Source organism: Pan troglodytes, chromosome 5 (genome assembly GCF_028858775.2).
Source record: "Pan troglodytes isolate AG18354 chromosome 5, NHGRI_mPanTro3-v2.0_pri, whole genome shotgun sequence".
NCBI lineage: Eukaryota > Metazoa > Chordata > Mammalia > Primates > Hominidae > Pan > Pan troglodytes.
The window spans coordinates 124,827,432-124,847,346 of NC_072403.2; the positions used below are offsets into that span (position 1 = coordinate 124,827,432).

General features: G+C 35.2%; 1 long non-coding RNA gene across 1 annotated transcript; it reads left to right on the forward strand.

The window, feature by feature from the left end:
• The first annotated feature begins 672 nt into the window (after window positions 1–672).
• LOC107975365 (uncharacterized) lies at window positions 673–15,556 on the forward strand. The gene is made up of 3 exons (XR_001718848.4): window positions 673–804; window positions 13,232–13,345; window positions 15,470–15,556. It is a non-coding gene; the product is annotated as an uncharacterized LOC107975365 (long non-coding RNA).
• The last annotated feature ends 4,359 nt before the right edge of the window (window positions 15,557–19,915 follow it).

The window sequence follows — 19,915 nt, forward strand, 5'->3', positions numbered from 1 at the left end:
CATTTGTATATCCTCATTGAAGAAATGTCTATTCAGGCCATTTGCCCATTTTTAAAACTTGTTTTTTTTTGCTATTGAGTCAGGTGAATTTCTTATGTCCCACTCCATTGGTTGATAGATGGTTTGTAAATATTTCATCCCACTCCACTGGCTGCCATTTCATTTTGTAGATTTTTTAGTTTGATGTAGTTACACTTGTTTTGTTTTTGTTGCCTGTGCTTTTGGGGTCATATAAAAAATATCATTGCCAAGGAAAATATCAAGGAGCTTTTCCCTAGGCTTTCCTCTAGGAATTTTACAGCTTCAGGTTTTATGTTTATGTCTTTAATTTATTAAGAGTTCATTTTTGTGTGTGGTGTAAGATAAGGGTCCACTTTTATTCTTTTACATGTGGATATCTAGTTTTTCCCATACCGTTTATCAAATAGACTATCTTTTCTCCATTGAGTTTTCTCCTTTCCTTTCCTTTCCTTTCCTTCCCTTCCCCTTCCCTTCCCATTCCCTTCCCTTTCCCTTCCCTTTCCCTTCCCTTTGCCTTCCCTTTGCCTTCCCTTTGCCTTCCCTTTGCCTTCCCTTTGCCTTCCCTTTCCCTTCCCTTTGCCTTCCCTTTGCCTTCCCTTTCCCTTCCCTTTCCCTTCCCTTTCCTTTCCCTTTCTTTTCCTTTCATGACAGGTTCTCACTCTGTCACCCAGTGGCCCAGGCTGGAAGGCAATGATGCAATGATGTGATCACAACTCACTGAAGCCTTGAACTCCTGAACTCAAGAGATCCTCCCTTCAGCCTCCCGAGTAGCCAGGACTACAGGTGCGCACCACCATGCCAGGTGAAATTTTCAAAATTTTTGTAGAGATGGCGGTTACACTATGTTTTCCAAGCGGGTCTGGAACTCCTAGTCTCAGGAGATCCTCCCACCTAGGCCTCCCAAAGCACTGGGATGACTGGCATGAGCCATTGTGTTTTCTTAATGGCCTTGTTGAAGTGACCATAGATACTTGGGATTATTTCTGGGCTCTCTATTTTGTTCCATTGGTCTATGTGTCTGTAGGTCGGTAACATACAGTAAGATTTTCTTAACAAAACAATCAGTATTGATATATATTCACTCTAATTTAATTAATGAAGTTCTACATCTGTCATGATAAAGTAAGATTCTATTGAATCCTACCATCCTGCAGATAATTAGCATAAACTCAGTACTAAATCCAAGGAAACAACTATAGAATAAGTCAAACAGTGCATAGAATTAGAGGTATCTTGGAGCAGAGTGAACACTTGAAAGAATTTATGGCATAGATGAATTACTCATTTTTATGATTTTTACATTCAGATCAGAATAAAGTTAGCTCCATGAGTGGCAGTTAAAATTCGACAGAGACATCTGCAGTTTCTCTGGCTCACAGAATCACAGGACAAAATTAAGGGCAATTGTAACCAATTGAAATCAAGGGGAAAACTCTGTAAAGGTGAATCAGAGATAGGAAAAGATCCTAACTGTGTGTAAAAATCTGCCCCAAATATTTGACTTAACTCTGAAACACACATGCAATTAAGACACAAACAACCTAGATAAGGGAGTAAAATAATTGAATTTAAATTTGAACTACCACCAGGAGACAGAATTTGAAGTTTGAGTTCAATCAAGTTAATTGCCTGCTTTAAGAAGAAAAGCATTACTCTTTCAAGGAATAAAACAATCCATAGGCTCCACAACATAGCATTCACAATTTCTAAACATATGAAGAATCAGAAAAAAATGTGACAAATTCTCATGAAAAAAGATAAGTATAAAAGACCAATCTTGAAATGACACATTGAAATTAGCAAACAAGGATTTATAAACGGCTATTATAAATATACATAAGGGCATAAAGTCAAATATGTCTATAATGAATGAAAATGTAGGAAACATTAAAATAAAAATTCAACATATAAAAATTTTAGAACTGCAAATACAATGTGTAAAATAAAATATTCACTGGATGAGCTTCCTAGCAAAAGAGAGATGACAGAAGAAAAATTAATAACCATGAAGATAGACTGTAGAAATTATTTATGTAAATGAGATAAAGCAATGGAAGCTAACAGTTTCAGGGACATGTGAGACAATTATACATGGTCTAACATATGTCTTATGGAAATCTAAGAAAGAGAAAAGAGGGAGAATAATACAAAGATATTTTAGAGTAAAATAGTCAACAATTTTCAAAATTGTAAATTATTAAATCTAGAGACTCAAGAAGCTCAGAAAATTCCAAGCAGGATAAATAAAATAAAGCTACACCTCAGCATGTCAAAGTAAAACTGTTAAAAGCCATTGGTAAAAATCAAATTTTAAAAGCAGCCAGAGAAAAAATGACCGTTACATACAGTGAAAAATATTAAAATGATGGCTACATTTTCATTAAAAAATTATAAATCCAGAAGACTATGGAAAATGTTTGAAGTGCTGAAGGGAACAACTGCCAACCGTGAATTCTATTACAGCAAAAATATTCTTTAAGAATGAAAGCTATACTAAGAGGAAATCTTGCTTCCAAAAAAATCGAGTAGATATGCTTTCCCCCATTCCTCCAACTAAATATGACTAAAAACTTGGGACGTTGTGTGTGCATGTGTGTGTGTGAGTGTGTAACTGTCTCTCTTTCTATCTCTCTATATCTACACACACATAAGATATATATAAGAAGGCTTATCATATATATAAGAAGGATTCATATATATATATATAGAGAGAGAGAGAGAGAGAGAGAGAGGCTTTAACAGATGGAGAAAAGTCAGACTGGCTAGGTGGCTAGGGACTCCAGGACCCAAGGAATGACATATGATGATGAGGTTTCTGGGCTTCTTTCTCTTTCTTTTTGCCACATATATCCCAGACATGGAGCTGAAGAAGCTGGCAACCCAGAAACATCAAGGGAAATAAACCAAAAAGCCCCAACAAATGGCTGCTTTCTCTAGCTAAGGACCAGAAAATGGGCAACCTATCAAGGCGAAGAACTCTTAGACAATAACCTCTCTATTCCCAACAATGCCATGGATAAAACTGTGACCTCCTGACACACCAACCGACCTCAAGAGAAAAGACTGAGAGAAGTGCCTAGACTCACTTTTCTCAGGCACTAGAGTCAACAACAAATTGTTATTTTTACCTTTCCAAGACAATTAAAAAAAACTCAAAACACTTTAGTCCCTTTTACCTTCTCCAGCCTTTTGTGCTTGTATCATGCATTTGAGTTATATATACATTTTAAACCTCAAAAGATATTATTATTGTTGTGTAGCATAAATACTCATTGAGTTTTCCCCACGTATTTACATTTCCCATGAATTTTTATAATTGTCTGTTTTTCTGTGGTCTCAGTAGAGATTATTTCCTTTAATCTGAAGTCTCCTTTTAGTGTTTCCTTCAGCATGTGTCTTCTGCTGATGAACTCTTTCACTTCTCTTCACGTTTGATGTTTTTCAATGTGTACAAAATTATTGGTTGGCTGTAATTTTCTTTTAATACTGGAAAAATATCATTCTCTTGTTTTCTAGCTCTGTCACTTCTTTTGAAAAGTCAACTGTCAATATTGTTAATGGTCTGTTTATGGTGATATGGAATTCATTTGGGGAATGGAGCTGATTTTAAGAAATTTCTCTTTACCTTTGGTTTTTATCAGTGTGACCATGATGTGCTTAGACATGGCAGTTAATGCTTGAGGGTCACAGAGCTTCTTGAATCTGCAGCTTGAAATTTGAGAAAATTCTTATGCAGATTATCTTCAAATATTCCTTTCCTATATTTTCTGCATTCTCTTCTTTTGCTTCTATTAATGTATTTGTATTTATGTTTTCACTCTAACTTTATTTCACATGTTTTTGGCTTACATTTATTTTTCATTCTTTCTTGTCTTCATCCGTTGGTCTTGATGTTTCCTAGTAACCTATCTTCCAGTTTACTAATCCTTTCTTTTTCTGTGTCTAGCATGCTGTTAGTCTACCTATTGATTGTATAGTTTCAGATACAGATTTTTTTCAGTTTTAAAATTTTCATTTGATTTATATATATGTATATATTCAATTTGGGGTTAAATTATACATCTTTTTTTTTACTTATTAGTTATTTAAAAATCCATATGTCTAACTCTAATGTCATTCCTGCCTACAGCCTGTCTGTTGCCTGTTTTTCTCTGGGTTTTCCTTATTTCAATCTATATATATTTCATCCTAGATGTCCATTCAAGGGCATTACAGATATTTTGTTTAAAAAATTATACAGGCTCTGATGTTAGAGATTATCTTGAATCAGTTTAAGAAGTGAGATAATTGTTCACTGTGTTGTAAGCTCTATGTAGATTGATTTATTTCCAGTCTGCTCCCACCCTATCATAGACTTTCAGGGGTCTTAACTGAAGGTCTAAGGTATTTACAAAGGAAGGCTCCTCTTCTTTGGCCAAGTCAAATGACACTTTTTTTTCCCCTCCCCAGTCCCGTAAAATGCCAAAATCTCTGCTTGGCTTTTGGGCCTCTCAGTAGTCATTTTTCATTTGGTTTATTCCCTTCTCAATTCTTTAAAGCTTTGGTTTAGGCCCATTTCATAGCCTAAAAAATTGGGTGAAGAAATTGGGAAGAAAAGGCATACCAAATACGAGACTCACTTCTCTGTGGCTCCTTTGTTCTCCAGGATTTGCCTGCTTTGATAGCTCTTAATTGGAGTTTTTGTTTCCATAACCGTGTGGGACTGCTTAAAGCTCCAGGTTGTTACTGTTCTGGAGAGAAAGAAGCGATGAAAAATGTGCCCACCCACCTCAATACATTTTTCTTCTCCTAGTGTTACTGACCTCTCAAGTTGGGCTGTCTTTTTTGATGGCTAATGTTTGCAACAACCATGGATGTTGTGTTGTCATTTTTGTTGTTTTCTATCCAGCTTTTACAGGTTTTCTTGGTCAGTGAGTTGGTTTGATACAAGCTACTCTGTCACTTTTAAAAACAGAAGTCTTAGAGACAATGCACCTAAACAAAATCAATACAATGAAAAAAATTATGGGAGGCTGATTTATAAAAATGAAATTATAAGAAAGGTAACACTGAGTTTTATTTGACCCCAAGTAATATAGCCAAAAGGTTAACAGTGTCAACGTAAGTAACTGTTGAAGTCAGAGAAAAGAAATATACCTGCTAGGTTCAGGGACTAAAAAATTAAGAGTTTTCAAACCTTGATACTAAAATGGGGAGAGACTGTTAAAAATCGTATAATAAGAGAAATACCTGAGTGCACAGAGTGTGTTTGGTCTGGATGAAAGTAGGTATGAATGGGGGTTGAGATGGAATTAAAGAAGACTTTAAGTATTTGATCATTTCAATGAGGAAAGTAGAAATGATCTGAATTGATCTGGATAGCTAGAAAATTTCGGAAAGTATTAAATTGGTGCAAAAGTAGTTGCTGTTAATGGCAAAACTGCAATTACTTTTGCGCCAACCTAATAGATATTGCCTAAATCAAAAAATAATACTTTTAACCATTAAGGCTATCCAACAATGCCCTGGGGTCTTCCAGAAAGTGTTAAGTCACTTTTAATACTTAATATTACAGTTGATCACAGACATTGATGTTATAAAAGATATTTCTTAATTAGGAGGTGAGTTGCATGGTGATAGAAAGACAACAATTATTATTATTTTATTGAGAGTGAATTATATACCTGGTGCTATGTAAGCATCTTAAATTAAATACAAATTTAATACTTATGAGTACAATACTTATTGAATACTTATACGTTTAGGAATTAGATCTAATTTTTATTCTCACTTTACAAATGAGGAAACTGAGGTATAGAGGATAAATAATTGGCCTAGTGTCAAGCAGCTAGTAAAGGGAGGAGGTGCGACTTGAACCCAGATAACCTATCTCCTGAGACCACACTTTTAGACATCACATTATGCTGTCCAAGTTAAGATTGGTTAACTTTATAAGCTGTTAGTTATCCTTAAATAGATGGGGTATAAACAACAGCAGTCATATTAACAATGTGTAGTTTATTTGTTTACCCTTAGAATAATGTTGCAAATAAAATAGTTACAGATTCTATGTTATTTGCTATGTGCTTTAACAAATCAGTATAAAAAACAAAGGCTATGACCTAACAAGGTTTCTTTTCTAAAGAATTCAGACATAAAAGCATATAAGGTACTGTACTGATATATAAAATTTGTCAATCTGTATGTGCATGTGTGTGCATATAAACTAAATTTACCATGCAGGTAGCCATCTTATGTTTTAATATACCCTTACCTAATTATAGTAGTGAACTTGATGAAACTTGGAAATGCTATTTATTATGATTTTGATACCTACCTTGACTATCCTGGCTGACTCTTTAAAATAATTTTTAAAAGCACACTTTTAGAACTTGCTAGGCAAATGATTCTAAGGTTCTGTTTGTTATCCAAGTTATCATTCCATAACCTTTGTCAGAATGTTCTCTCTTATTTACGACTGAAATCCTGCAATAGAAACCAAAACCTATATGCCTCTATTACTATACCAAATGAGGGCAAGTTTCATCCATTATGTGTTTGGACCTATTTGATGCCAGCCAGTTAACAAACATTAACCTTTTCCTAAAGATGTCTTTATAATTTTTTTTGTTCAATTTCTCATATGTTGAAGAATCAATCTTTAATTTTGCCTCTCATGATTAATATGAGGACCCACAATAGAAAGTAACTGAAAGTAGGCATTAGATTTACTATATTTGAAAGGTTCGCAAAATAACATTAAAAAGTGCTATTCTACCTCAGTATGATTATGACAGCTGACCTCCTTAATTAACTCTGTAGCTACATTTCAGGTTTTCTCAGAGTCCTTGACACAATTGTTTCAGGGTTTGTTTTAAAGCCTATTTTTCTCTTTCATTTAAAAAAAAAAACTTCAAAGGAGTCTGGTATTTCAGAAAACTGTCAAGATGTGTTGAAACGTATTTAAAAGAATGCATAGTTTCATGAATTGGCGTCGTTTGTGCACATTATTATTTTTTCAGGTTTTTCACTACATATAAAGAAGGATAAGAATTCTGTGTGGGGGAAATATTATGGTTGTCACAGGGCAAAAGGGGTCATCCAGTATCTTTGACTTTTCTCCAGAAGAAATTAAGAGAAGAATTCATCAAATGTTAATGTTAAGAACTCAGAAACTCTGGAATGTTTGTCCAGAGTCCCAGGCCTCAGAGCAAATGCTCTTATGCTGCTGGGCTCCAGGGAAAGATTTCAGCCAAAGTCAATATGCACAGAAACTCCATCTGACTGAAACTGTGGAAACAGCTGTAACTACTTAGCTGGAAAACCACCTTAGATTCCTCTCCCAGAATACGCTGATGACATGGGAGATGGGGAGCAGGAAAGCTCTGTCAGGATCTCTCTTCAGCTTGGTCAGAAAAAAAATATTTTCTTTCCCTGAAAGCTGTAAATAGATGGGTTTATCTCTGGTCATAATAAACCACCACCACCCCCCTAATTTTTTTTTTGCCCTTAAATTTGCCCATGTCTCTTCGTTTCTTTGTGTATTAATCAGTATTTGATTTAAGTCATCTTTTATGTGAAATTTTTAAAAAGATCCACTTGATCTTAGATACATCTTCTAAATGTGATTGGATGGGATTCACATTAGTATTAGAGACCAACATGGTCAATGGATGTTTAATTCTGATAAGGTTTCACTTTATGAATATATACATAATTCTTTGGTTTGAGATTTTATTTACCTCTTATTGTTCTTCATGGTACTTTTTTGCATTATTCTTAGGAGAAAATAAAAAATGCTACCAGAAACAACAAGTAAATGTTTTTTTCAAGTTTCCTGAAGTATGATTGACAATTAAAAATTGCATATATTCAAGTTGTACAAATTGATGATTTGATATATGTATACAGTGTATGTATACATACATTGTTAAATATTCACTACAGTCAAGCTAATTAACACATTCATGATCTCACATAGTTACTTTTTTACCTGGTAGGAGCACTGAAGATCTACCCTCTTAGCAAATTTCACATATGCAATATGATACATTATTGTTAACTATAGCCACATTGTTGTACATTAGATCTCCAGAACTTATTTATCCTGAATAACAAAAACTTTATACCTTTTGATCAGCATCTTCCCATATCTCCCTTTCTCCAGCCCCTAGTAACCATCATTCTACTTTGTTTATATGAATTTGACATTTTTAAAGCTTCATGAGTTCACTTATATATGATATCTAAAACAATAACAAATCGATTTTCAGCCAGTTTGGGGAAATTGATTTTTGACCTTGTAATCATAGGTTAAAAAAACTATCGATAGCCTAGCTCAGGCAGGGAAGAAACCTCAGAAATCAGGACAACTAAAAGGAAATAGGAAGCCAAAAATTGCATTATTTTGCTTCTGAACATTCTGTATAAGATGTTACATAGCCAAGGTATGGAATGTTGACAGTCAGAAATTGACCTAGACCAAAACAAGTGAAATATATGTATATGTGTGTGTTTATGTATATAAAAGTTGTTTTATTTGTCTTATTGCCTATTTGATTATTTAACTTCCATAATTATTTCATAATTTTGAGATGAATTCAGTTCTGGGGTCAAGTGTTAATATATAACATGGATTATTAAAATATATCAGCTAAATTTTAAGTATAATTTTAAAAATGGCTTGCATTATTGAGCACTCTATTTCCAAAGTAATGAGTAGCATCCTAAAATGATTATACTTCAAAAAGTGTGAGGTGAATTCCATTCATTTTTTCAAGTGTTCACTGTGTTGCAATTGACTCCAAAAATGTTGACCTCAGCAACTAGAAAACTATATGGACTGCTTTTGGGGAACTGACTCGCTTTGGAAATTTCTGAGGACCCCTCAAATGTCTCAAATGGCTAAGAAATTGAAGATGAGATAAGTATATGCAGGTTGATTTGAGGGAAGACATAAACAGATCTAGGGGGAAGAAATAAGGTAGAAGTAGATAATGACTGAGTCTGCATGGGGAATTAGTTCGAGGTACTTAGCCAAGACACAAAAATTAATTCAAGATGGATTAAAGACTTAAATGTTAGACCTAAAACCATAAAAACCCTAGAAGAAAACCTAGGCAATACCATTCAGGATATAGCCATGGGCAAGGACTTCATGTCTAAAACACCAAAAGCAATGGCAACAAAAGCCAAAATTGACAAATGGGATCTAATTAAACTAAAGAGCTTCTGCACAGCAAAAGAAACTACCATTAGAGTGAACAGGCAACCTACAGAATGGAAGAAAATTTTTGCAATCTACCCATCTGACAAAGGGCTAATATCCAGAATCTACTAAGAACTTAAACAAATTTACAAGAAAAAATCAACCCCATCAAAAAGTGGGCAAAGTATATGAACAGATACTTCTCAAAAGAAGACATTTATGCAGCCAACAGACACATGAAAAAATGCTCATCATCATCGGCCATCAGAGAAGTGCAAATCAAAACCACAATGAGATACCATCTCACGCCAGTTAGAATGGTGATCATTAAAAAGTCAGGAAACAACAGGTGCTGGAGAGGATGTGGAGAAATAGGAACACTTTTACACTGCTGTTGGGACTGTAAACTAGTTCAACCATTGTGCGAGACAGTGTGGCAATTCCTCAAGGATCTAGAACTAGAAATACCATTTGACCCAGCCATCCCATTACTGGGTATATACCTAAAGGATTATAAATCATGCTGCTGTAAAGACACACGCACATGTATGTTTATTGTGGCACTGTTCACAATAGCAAAGACTTGGAACCAACCCAAACGTCCATCAATGATAGACTGGATTAAGAAAATGTGGCACATATACACCATGGAATACTATGCAGCCATGAAAAAGGATGAGTTCATGCCCTTTGTAGGGACAAGGATGAAGCTGGAAACCATCATTCTCAGCAAACTATCTCAAGGACAGAAAACCAAACACCGCATATTCTCACTCATAGGTGGGAATTGAACAATGAGAACACTTGGACACAGGATGGGGAACATCACACACTGGGGCCTGTTGTGGGGTGGGGGGGCTGGGGGAGGGATAGCATTAGGAGATATATCTAATGTAAATGATGAGTTAATGGGTGCAGCACACCAACATGGCACATGTATACATGTGTAACAAACCCGCATGCTGTGCACATGTACCCTAGAACTTAAAGTATAATAATAATAAAAAAAAATAATAATGAATCACTAGGGGAAAAAGGTGTGTCAAGAGCTTTCCCAGGAGTAGATTTCCCAAGGCTAGGCCACTTTCTGAAAGCCAGAAGTATTTACCCCAAGCTATAGGAGGACAATTGATAGGATATGGAGGTTCCAGCAGAAGACATCCAATTACTAATCTCCCAATCAACAGTGGAATGTACCTACCCAGAGGAATGCAGGATAACACAGTGCTGGTGATCAAGCTCTGGCATCAAGGAGAAAAAAATCCTGGCTCTACCCTTTATTATTTGTGTGATTGTGGACCAGATATGTGACCTCTCTAAGCCTTAGTTTCTTAGTCTTTAAAATGCTGTTCTGAGAATTAAATGAGGTTATACCTCTAAACTGCATAGCACAGTGCTTGTCACAAAATAAATATTAATAAGTGCATCTGTATTTATCACCAACCCTCAAAGATGCATCTGAGTAGGAATGAGATTTCAATGGTCAGAGCCAGAGAAAGCCAGGTAGAGTAGAGAGCACACAGATTTTCTTATTTTCTTTCAATTGCATGAAAAAGAACAGCTGCTTCCCACATGGAAATCAAATATTTGGAATTTTTTATGTTATTGCTTTTCATAAGTCTACTGAGTTGTCACCCAAAAAGCCTCTGAGGTAAATGCCGTGGTTTTTCACTTCCTATATAAATTGGGAATGAATGTTTGTAAGAAATAATTCCCTTGAAACAACAGAAATGCAGTTACAATTTTTTTATCAAAGTAGTTGTTGAAGTACGAATTTTATAATTATAATTAAGTAACAATATGAATACAGACCAGAAGGTATGATTAAAAGTGGGAACAATTGTAGTAGTATAGAATTATAATTGTTTTCATTTCAAAATGTTTTATTATGCCATATTTTGTATTATACATTTAATTACCTTATTGCTTTGTTGATTTTATAGATCTATAGTTTGTACATTAATGCATATATACTTCTATATACAGTTATGCGTACAGCAAAACGTCTGAGTGGCTATATACCAAAATATGAAGAGTAGTTATGCCTTGGCGATTACGGATATTTTTCATTTAATCGTATTTTCAAAATTTTCAATGGTTATTTGTAATATAAATTTATCAAAATTAACAGCTGTACTTGAAAATAATCAAAATAAGATATACTCCTGGCTTCTCTGATCTTATTTATAAATGGCAAAATATTGAGATCCCAACCAAACATTCACAGATGAAGTTTTATTTCTCAGAGTAAAGTGATTTAGGTTTTTTCCTTTGAGATGGGAAAAGAAGTCCAGTTAGGTGCTTGTTTGCAATTTATTGGTAAAGGCTACTAATTACGTATAGCCTTTGTTAAATACCCATTTATCCGTTTATTCATGTTCAATAGAAATTAAAAGTGGCCTCCAAAAGTGGCATAAGTAAATTAATGAGAATGTTAAATAAGAAAATGGAATCAGTTAATTAAATGGTGGCCCATTTGGTGTGATTTAAGTTCTTCTGATTGTTACTTCATTTCAAATCAGAAAATTTCTAACTTTCTTAAAAAATAATTTAATAATAACTAAACATTAAATTATTTGACAAGCCAGTGTTACTCAACGGAGCCTGTTATTCTATTGAAAAGCAGGTTTGAATGGAATTTCACATTCTATAACATTCTTGAATAATCTGAGCAAGTTTCACTGGTTCCTATCAAACTTGGTCTCACCTCCATCTATAGATTACTAAGTAATCCCAGCCAATCTTTTGAGCACCATCGGGTAATTTCTAGGTAGAGCCAAATAATGGAAAGTGGTTCATGGATCCCAGGTGCATGTCTTGAAGCCGTCTGCAAAGACTTTCCTCTTTTCAGGATAAAAGTGAACCTCATAGAGCTTAAGTTTATCTCAAATTTCAGATAGTGGTGACTATCTGAAAAACTTTAGCCTATCTAGTACTTATGATAAATAAAACTACATAGCCTTTAGTAACTGCCATCTGGTATAAATGTTTGTGAAAATACACATAATAATTTTTTTAATGTTGGATTTTACTCAGAATGATTCCCCACATTACTTCTGCCTAGCAAGAAAACATCTAATTTAATGATTCATAAATTCCGTGGAAATTTGCTATTAAATATATCTGAGAAAATATCCTACAACCCTGAAAAGCCTTAGCAAGAAGATGCTACCAATGCTCTCTACACAGGCCCTGGGCATATTACAGCACTTTGAATATGGAAGCCAACGAGCATTGCATGAGATAACAAAACAGCAGGGACCATTATGTCCAAAGAAAGTTTATCCTCATAAATTTTAGTGAGAGTCATGGATGCTAATTAAAGCCAACTCTCAAAGCCAAGTGTAATTGGCCTTCATCATCCACCTGATTCAGTACAGCTGTTTCCAAAGGGAAACTAGAGGCATGTAATTTGTTCTCATAGGATTTGGATTCTACTTTATTTATTTGTGATAGATCTTTGGGTTTAGAGGTTACATAACCACATGTTTATAATGGTACTCATTAATTGACCACATAATTTATCTATTACTGACCATGCAAATAATTTTTAGGGATTATTTCAATTAAAAATTTAAGAAATACCTTTTAATGCTATAAAATATAAGCACTCCAAATGCCTTAAATTGGATCACGCAGGAAACCACGGAAATCACATTATTTTGCATTTCAGCTTTGGAAAAAAGCCACACTTTGAGAACGCTCAGGAAGAATTAGCAAAACTGATCCTGCCATAAACAATACAACCCAAAGAGTTCTTTCCTGAGACTAAAATTATTTGGCTAGGAGGAGGGAAGGATGGTGAAGAATACAGTTTAGGAAGTGATCTAGCTGAGAAAGGTGAGAAAAACCCTGAAAAGAAAGCAAGTGCTTTTGCTAATTGAACCTAAGAATAGAGTGTTAGGTAATGTGGGCTTACAAAAGGCTGTATCTTACAAACAAATATTTTCATTTCAGGATGATGTAAAGTTTGAATAATAACAGTAAGTTTCCACTATTATTAAAACTACTCTCTTTCCACAGTTGCAGTTGGATTAGAGTCAAAAATTCCAGAGCAGCAGGCCCAAGGAAGAATAACAGTATGCAGAAATGAGGCATTTGGCTGCTTAAGAAATCAAGAGAGGGGCACACAAACAGGTTTGAATACAAGTCCACATTCCAACAAACTCCTTTTCTTCACTATCTCACGATCTTCTATGGAGATTCAAAGACATAGGAGTTTTTACTTAGTGCCTGTAAAAAAAAAAAAAAAAGGTAAAATAAGATAAAATTGAGAGTATTTTTTCTCAGAGCTTTAGCAAATTGATTTTTACTTTCTAGACATTATCATCTGTGGAGGTTACGCACATATTACAATGAATGCAATTTAATACCACTCAAAATGTTCTTGGTGACTCTTTTTTCAGAATCACATTCTGGATCTATTATAACCATACAGAGAAGACATTTTTTTCTTTTTCTCTTTTTCCATTTGCTATCTTTCTCTCTTTCTTTTCCCTTTCTATCTTATTTTGTCTCTCTTTCTTTGGCCATAGTGCTAAAGTATTCCTTTTTCTATCCTTTTGTTTAAATGAATTTTGGCTTTATGCAAAACTTAATCCCTTTCCTTTGACATGTGACTATTCATCTCCAAGGAGAATTAAAAAGAAACACAAAGAAATGTTTCTCAGATATAAATGGAAATTCCAGAAGTGTAGTGAAGGCATCATAATGGTAATCACTTATCCCCACCAAACTGACAAAACTGAATGAGGTAGGTGTTTCAGTAGTGGAGATGTGTTCAGTAGTTGATTCAATTAGTTTATAGTCCAATTTAGCAAATCTAGACATTAGCGATATACAGATGTTTCTTTTGACTCACCGTCTGCACATGGAAGGTTCATTCACCACACCTGTGGGTGTGAAGGAACTCAGACTCGAGTAACCTTCATTTTTTGTGCTTATGAGAGTTTGTTTTTGATAGAAAATATATTTAGAAAAAAACTAGAATGGGTAAAAATGGAATTCTGTAAAAAATAACCGGAAGATTATTGTTAGATGGCCAGTCAAGCCAAGTGGACAGTTATAATCAGTGGGAGTGTGGCACTATGACCATGCTCTGGACAGCTGGCTTTAGAGGAAGTGAAGTGCAGTTGGTTAACAGCATACTCCATAGGGATTCAGTGTCAGCCCTTTTTCTTACTAGATACATTGGAACAAGTTTTCAAAATTCTCTGTGCCTTAGTTTCTCCATCTAAAAAATGACAATAATAATAAGACCTCATACATTCATTGTGAAGACCTCACAAGATAATACACATGAAACAATAGTGTTGGGCATTTATGTGCACTCCACACATACTACCTAGCATATCATTGCTATTATTTATAAATACTTGATTATGCTTTTTTTTAGTTCAAAGGCAAAGAGATATAAGAAATAGGTCAAACGGAAAAGTGTGGAAAAGCCATGTGACAGGAAGAATATTTCTCTGGTGATTCAGTAAAATATACTTATTAAGGGTGATTCTTATTTTACCTTTTTTTGTTTGTTTGTTTGTTTCTCTATCAGTGCCTTCTAGATGAGAACAAATATATTTTGAAAACAACTGAAACCACGACGTAGAAAGCACATTTTCATGCTGAATAACAGAATATTTATGTATCTTATATTTAAATATCTGAAAAAGTTTATTATTTTTAAGTCTTTTCCTTGAAAAAATATATTTTAAAAACATAGGATTTTTTACTTTTGATTTAGATGGTGTAGTATTTGTGGAATCCAAATGATTTGATGATTCTGATACCTACAAGGTACATATAGCTCCAAATGATGTCTAAAAGTAGAACTGTAATTCACATATACAACAGCAACTGCCACAACAATAATGATAGCTACTGTTAATTGAACATCTATAATGTGCTATATACAGTTCTCTGCACTTTACATGAAATATGTTATTTAATCTTCTCAGTAACACTATGTGGTGGGTAGGCAACATTGTGTTCTATAAGATAAGGGAACTTTGACACAGAGAAACTCTGGAATTGGCCGAGATTACTTGGATGTAAGTGTCAGAGACTGGGTTTGAAACAGAGTGCATTCCCCAAAGAATGCATTTCCTAGTTCTCCCAAAATAGTTTTCTGTGCACTATGCATACATTTTCTCCTTAGTGCCATATCTGTTCAAGTTAATTGAGGAAAATCAAACTATCTACTATTTAAAAAATAGGCTGATCATCTTTACTGCTAATGGGTTCAAATCACTTTGTTTATAATAGATCTGCTTCAGAAAGCTACAGCAGAGGCATCTGTCATTATTACTGTGAAGACATTCATGCTTGGAGGTGAAGCAATTGTCTCATGAAGTAAGAATCCTGTTTGCATACTTCTTTATGGGCAACTTGTTTTATTGCACTTAGCAGATACTGAATTTTTGCAGACACAAGTTTTATGGTAACTATGACTGAGCAAGTCTATTGACACTATTTTTCCAACAGCATGTGTTTACTTCCTGTCTTTGTGTCACACTTTGATAATGTACACGATTTTCAATTTATTATTATTATTGTATCTGTTATGGTGATCAGTGATCAATGACCTTTGATAATGCTATTGGAATTGTTTCAGGGTGCCATGAACTATGCCCATATAAGACAGCAGATTTAATCAATAAATGTTGTTCATATTCTGTCTGCTTCACTGACAGGCCACTTCCCTGTCTCTCTCCCTGTTCTTGGGCCTCCCTATTCTCTAATTTTAACAATATTAAAATCAGACCAATTAAGGAGGCCGGGACCCGTGGCTCACACCTGTAATCCCAGCACTTTGGGAGGCTGAGACATGTGGATCATGAGGTCAGGAGATTGAGACCATTCTGGCCAACATGGTGAAACCCTGTCTCTGCTAAAAATACAAAAAAATTAGTTGGGCGTGGTGGCATGTACCTATAGTCTCAGTTACTCAGGAGGCTGAAGCAGGAGAATAGCTTGAACCCAGGAGGTGGAGGTTGCAGTGAGCGGAGATTGCACTACTTCACTCCAGCCTGGCAACAGAGTGAGACTCCGTCTCAAAAACAAACAAACAACAACAAAAATTAGACCAATTAAAATCCCTACAGTGGCCTCTAAGTGTTCAAGTGAGAGGAAGAATCACACATCTCTCACTTTAAGTCAAAAGCTAGAAATGATTAAGCTTACTGTGAAAGACATGTTGAAACTCAAGATAGGCTGAAATCTAGGCCTCTTGTCCCAACCAGTTAGCTAAGTTGTGAATGTAAAGGAAGAGTTTTTAAGAGAAATTAAAGTGCTACTCCTGTGAACACATGAATAAGTAAGCAAAACAGCATTATTGTTGATATGGAGAAAATTTTAGTGGTCGGGATAGAAGATCAAACCAGCTACAACATTCCTTTAAACTAAAGCCTAGTCCAGAGCAAGAATCTAAATATCTTCAATTCTATGAAAGTTGAGAAAAGTGAGGAAGCTGCAAAAGAAAAGTTGGAAACTGACAGAGGTTGGTCCATAAGTCCTAAGATTTAAGGAATAAAACTGTCTGCATAACATCAACGTGTAAGGTGAAGCAGCAAGTGCTGACGTAGACACTACAGCAAATTATCCAGAAAGACCTAGCTAAGATGTTTGATGAAGGTGGCTACAATACACAACAGATTTTCAATGTAGATGAAAAAGCTTTCTATTGGAAGAAGATGCCATCTAGAACTTTCTGAGCTACAAAGGAGAAGTCACTGCCTGGCTTCAAAGTTTCAAAGGACAGACTTACTCTTTTATGAGGTGCTAAGGCAGCTCATGACTTTAAGTTGAAGCCAATGCTCATTTACCATTCTGAAAATCCTAGGGCCCTAAAGAATTACTCTAAATGTACTCTGCCTGTGTGCTATAAATGGAACAATGATGCCTGGATGACAGTACATCTGCTTACAACGTGTTTTACTTAATATTTTAAGCCCACTGTTGAGACCTACTGCTCAGAAAAAAAGATTCGTTTCAAAATATTGCTGCTCACTGCCAAGACAGCTAGTGCCCCAAGAGCTCTGATGAAGATGTATGAGAAGATTAATGTTGTTTTCGTGCCTAATAACACCTCCATTCTGCAGCCCATGGATTAAGAAGTAATTTTATAAGGCTGTAGCTGCCATAGATATTAATTCCTCTAATGGATCTGGTCAAAGTAAATTGAACTTGAAAACCTTCTGGAAAGATGCCATTAAAAACATTTGTGATTCATGGGAGGAGGTCACAATATCAACATTAACAGGAGTTTGAAATAAGTTAATTCTAGCCCTCATGAATGGTGTTGAAGGGTTTAAGACTTTAGTGGAGGAAGTAAATGTGGATGTGGTAAAAATAGCAAGAGAACTGGAAGTAGATGTGGAACCCGAAGATGTGACTGAATTGCTGCAATGTCATGATCAAACGCAAAAGGATGAGGAGTTTTTTTTATAAATAAGGAAACAAAGTAGTTTTCTTGAGATGAAATCTACTCCTGATGAAGATGCTGTGAACATTGTTGAAATGACAATAAACGGCTTAGAATTTTACATAAGTGTGGCTGATAAAGCAGTGGCAGGGTTTGAGAGGATTGACTCTAGTTTTGAAAAAAAATTCTACTGTGGGTAAAATGTTATCAAAATGCATTGCATGCTATTGCATTCAGTAAACTTTATTGTTATCCTAAGAAAGTGCCACAGCAACCTCAACCTTCAGCAGCCACCGCCCTGATCAGTCAGCAGCTATCAACATTGAGGCAAAACCCTCCGCCAGCCAAAAAACAAACAAACAAAAAGATAAGGACTCTTTGCAGGCTCAGCTGATCATTAGCATTCTTTAATAAAATGTTTTTAATTAGAGTATGTACATTTTTGGCTATAATGTTATTGCACACTATACTAAAGTGTAACTTTTTTTCTTTTTTTTTGAGACAGAGTCTTGCTCTCTCACCCAGGCTGGAGTGCAGTGGTGCAATCTCCACTCACTGCAAGCTCCGCCTCCTGGGTTCACGCCGTTCTCCTGCCTCAGTCTCCCCAGTAGCTGGGACTACAGGTGCCCGCCACCATGCCCGGCTAATTTTTTGTATTTTTAGTAGAGACGGGGTTTCACCGTGTTAGCCAGGATGGTCTCAATCTCCTGACCTCGTGATCCGCCCGCCTCGGCCTCCCAAAGTGCTGGGATTACAGGAGTGAGCTACTGTGCCCGGCCACTATAGTGTAACTTTTATATGCACTGGAAACCGAAAAATTTGTGTAGCTTTTTTTATTGCAATATTTGATTCATTGTGGTTGTCTGGAACTGAACCCACAATATATATGAGATATTCCTGTACACATTTCACATTAGTCTCAGCATAACTAGAATAGGGAAATTCCCTTACTTTGTAGTCTTTCTTGTCACTTCCCAGGGTTCTTTCCTAAATTGAAGAAAGGCCTCCAATTGTCAGCTTTGGAATTGCCATGGCTAATTGTCTAGGAGATTTTTTTTATTCAAGACAAATAAGACTGACATCCTAAAACAGAGCATCATAACCTTTGTTGCCTCATTCCCCTGGAGATGATTAATGGAGACAGGACTGAATACCCCGACTGACTGTAAAAATAAATTAGTGGGAAAATGGCCATTGGGCAGGGATACCAGTTAACTCTCCAGGGCAACCTGCTTTATGTCTTGCTATGAAAGGGTACTGATGCCCTTGCTTAAACAGATGATTTAGAAAATAACCTCATGGTGTTGTATCATGTCATAAATGAAATTTTGTAAAGTGCCGGCAGAAGCTTCTCTGTTTTGTCAGTGTCCTTTTAGTATATGATTTGGGGCTTCAATATTCCATCTATGAGGAAAAACAAATGGCAGAGCAGCTGCATACAACTATTATATCTATTGAGACATAGACCTGTATTTCAGGACATGAGTGACAAGATATAGAGGCTTATTGAAGAATGTTGTTAGATGCTAGGGGGCCACCATATGTATAGATAATCATTTGTATTGATACTACTCTGCTTTTAGCTAGAACAATTTGCAAAATATGAAATAGATACAAAATCATATAAATACATTTATACTGAATGCAGCCATTGGGTTTTAGTGTAGAAGACTGATATATTTATTTTTTAAAATATTGAGAAATTAATGAAATAAAATTAAACCTTCTCCTTATAGCTACAAAGGCATATTTCAAAAGGAAAACACATTGTTGTAAATAATTTATTTGTTTGACATTTTGTAAATTTGAGTGTAGACAATTTTATTTAAGACATGTTACCTTGGGTGATGTGAGATTTAAGCCTTAGTTTCCTCATCTATACAGTTGAGATAATAATTGTAAAGACTGAGAGAATATAAGTAAAATATTTAGCAGAGTGTAAACATCTTAAATTTTGCCCAAATAATTGAACATTAGTATGGAGAATAATTAATTTAGATTAGCTCTATACATTATTAAGAACAAGCATTCCAAAGAGAAAAATAGGTTTGGGGAAAATCTAAAAACAATTGGAATAATATGCTCATCTCTATTGAGAAGGGTAAATGCATTGCCTAAAAAGAAAGAAAAAATATAATGAAAGACAATATGCTTGGATTTCAATGTAAGTAACTTTTGTTATAGAGATATGTTGTATTAGCTGATAGATGGTCAGCCGGGCACGGTGACTCACGCCTGTAATCCCAGCACTTTGGGAGGCTGAGGCGGGTGGCTCACTTGAGGTCAGG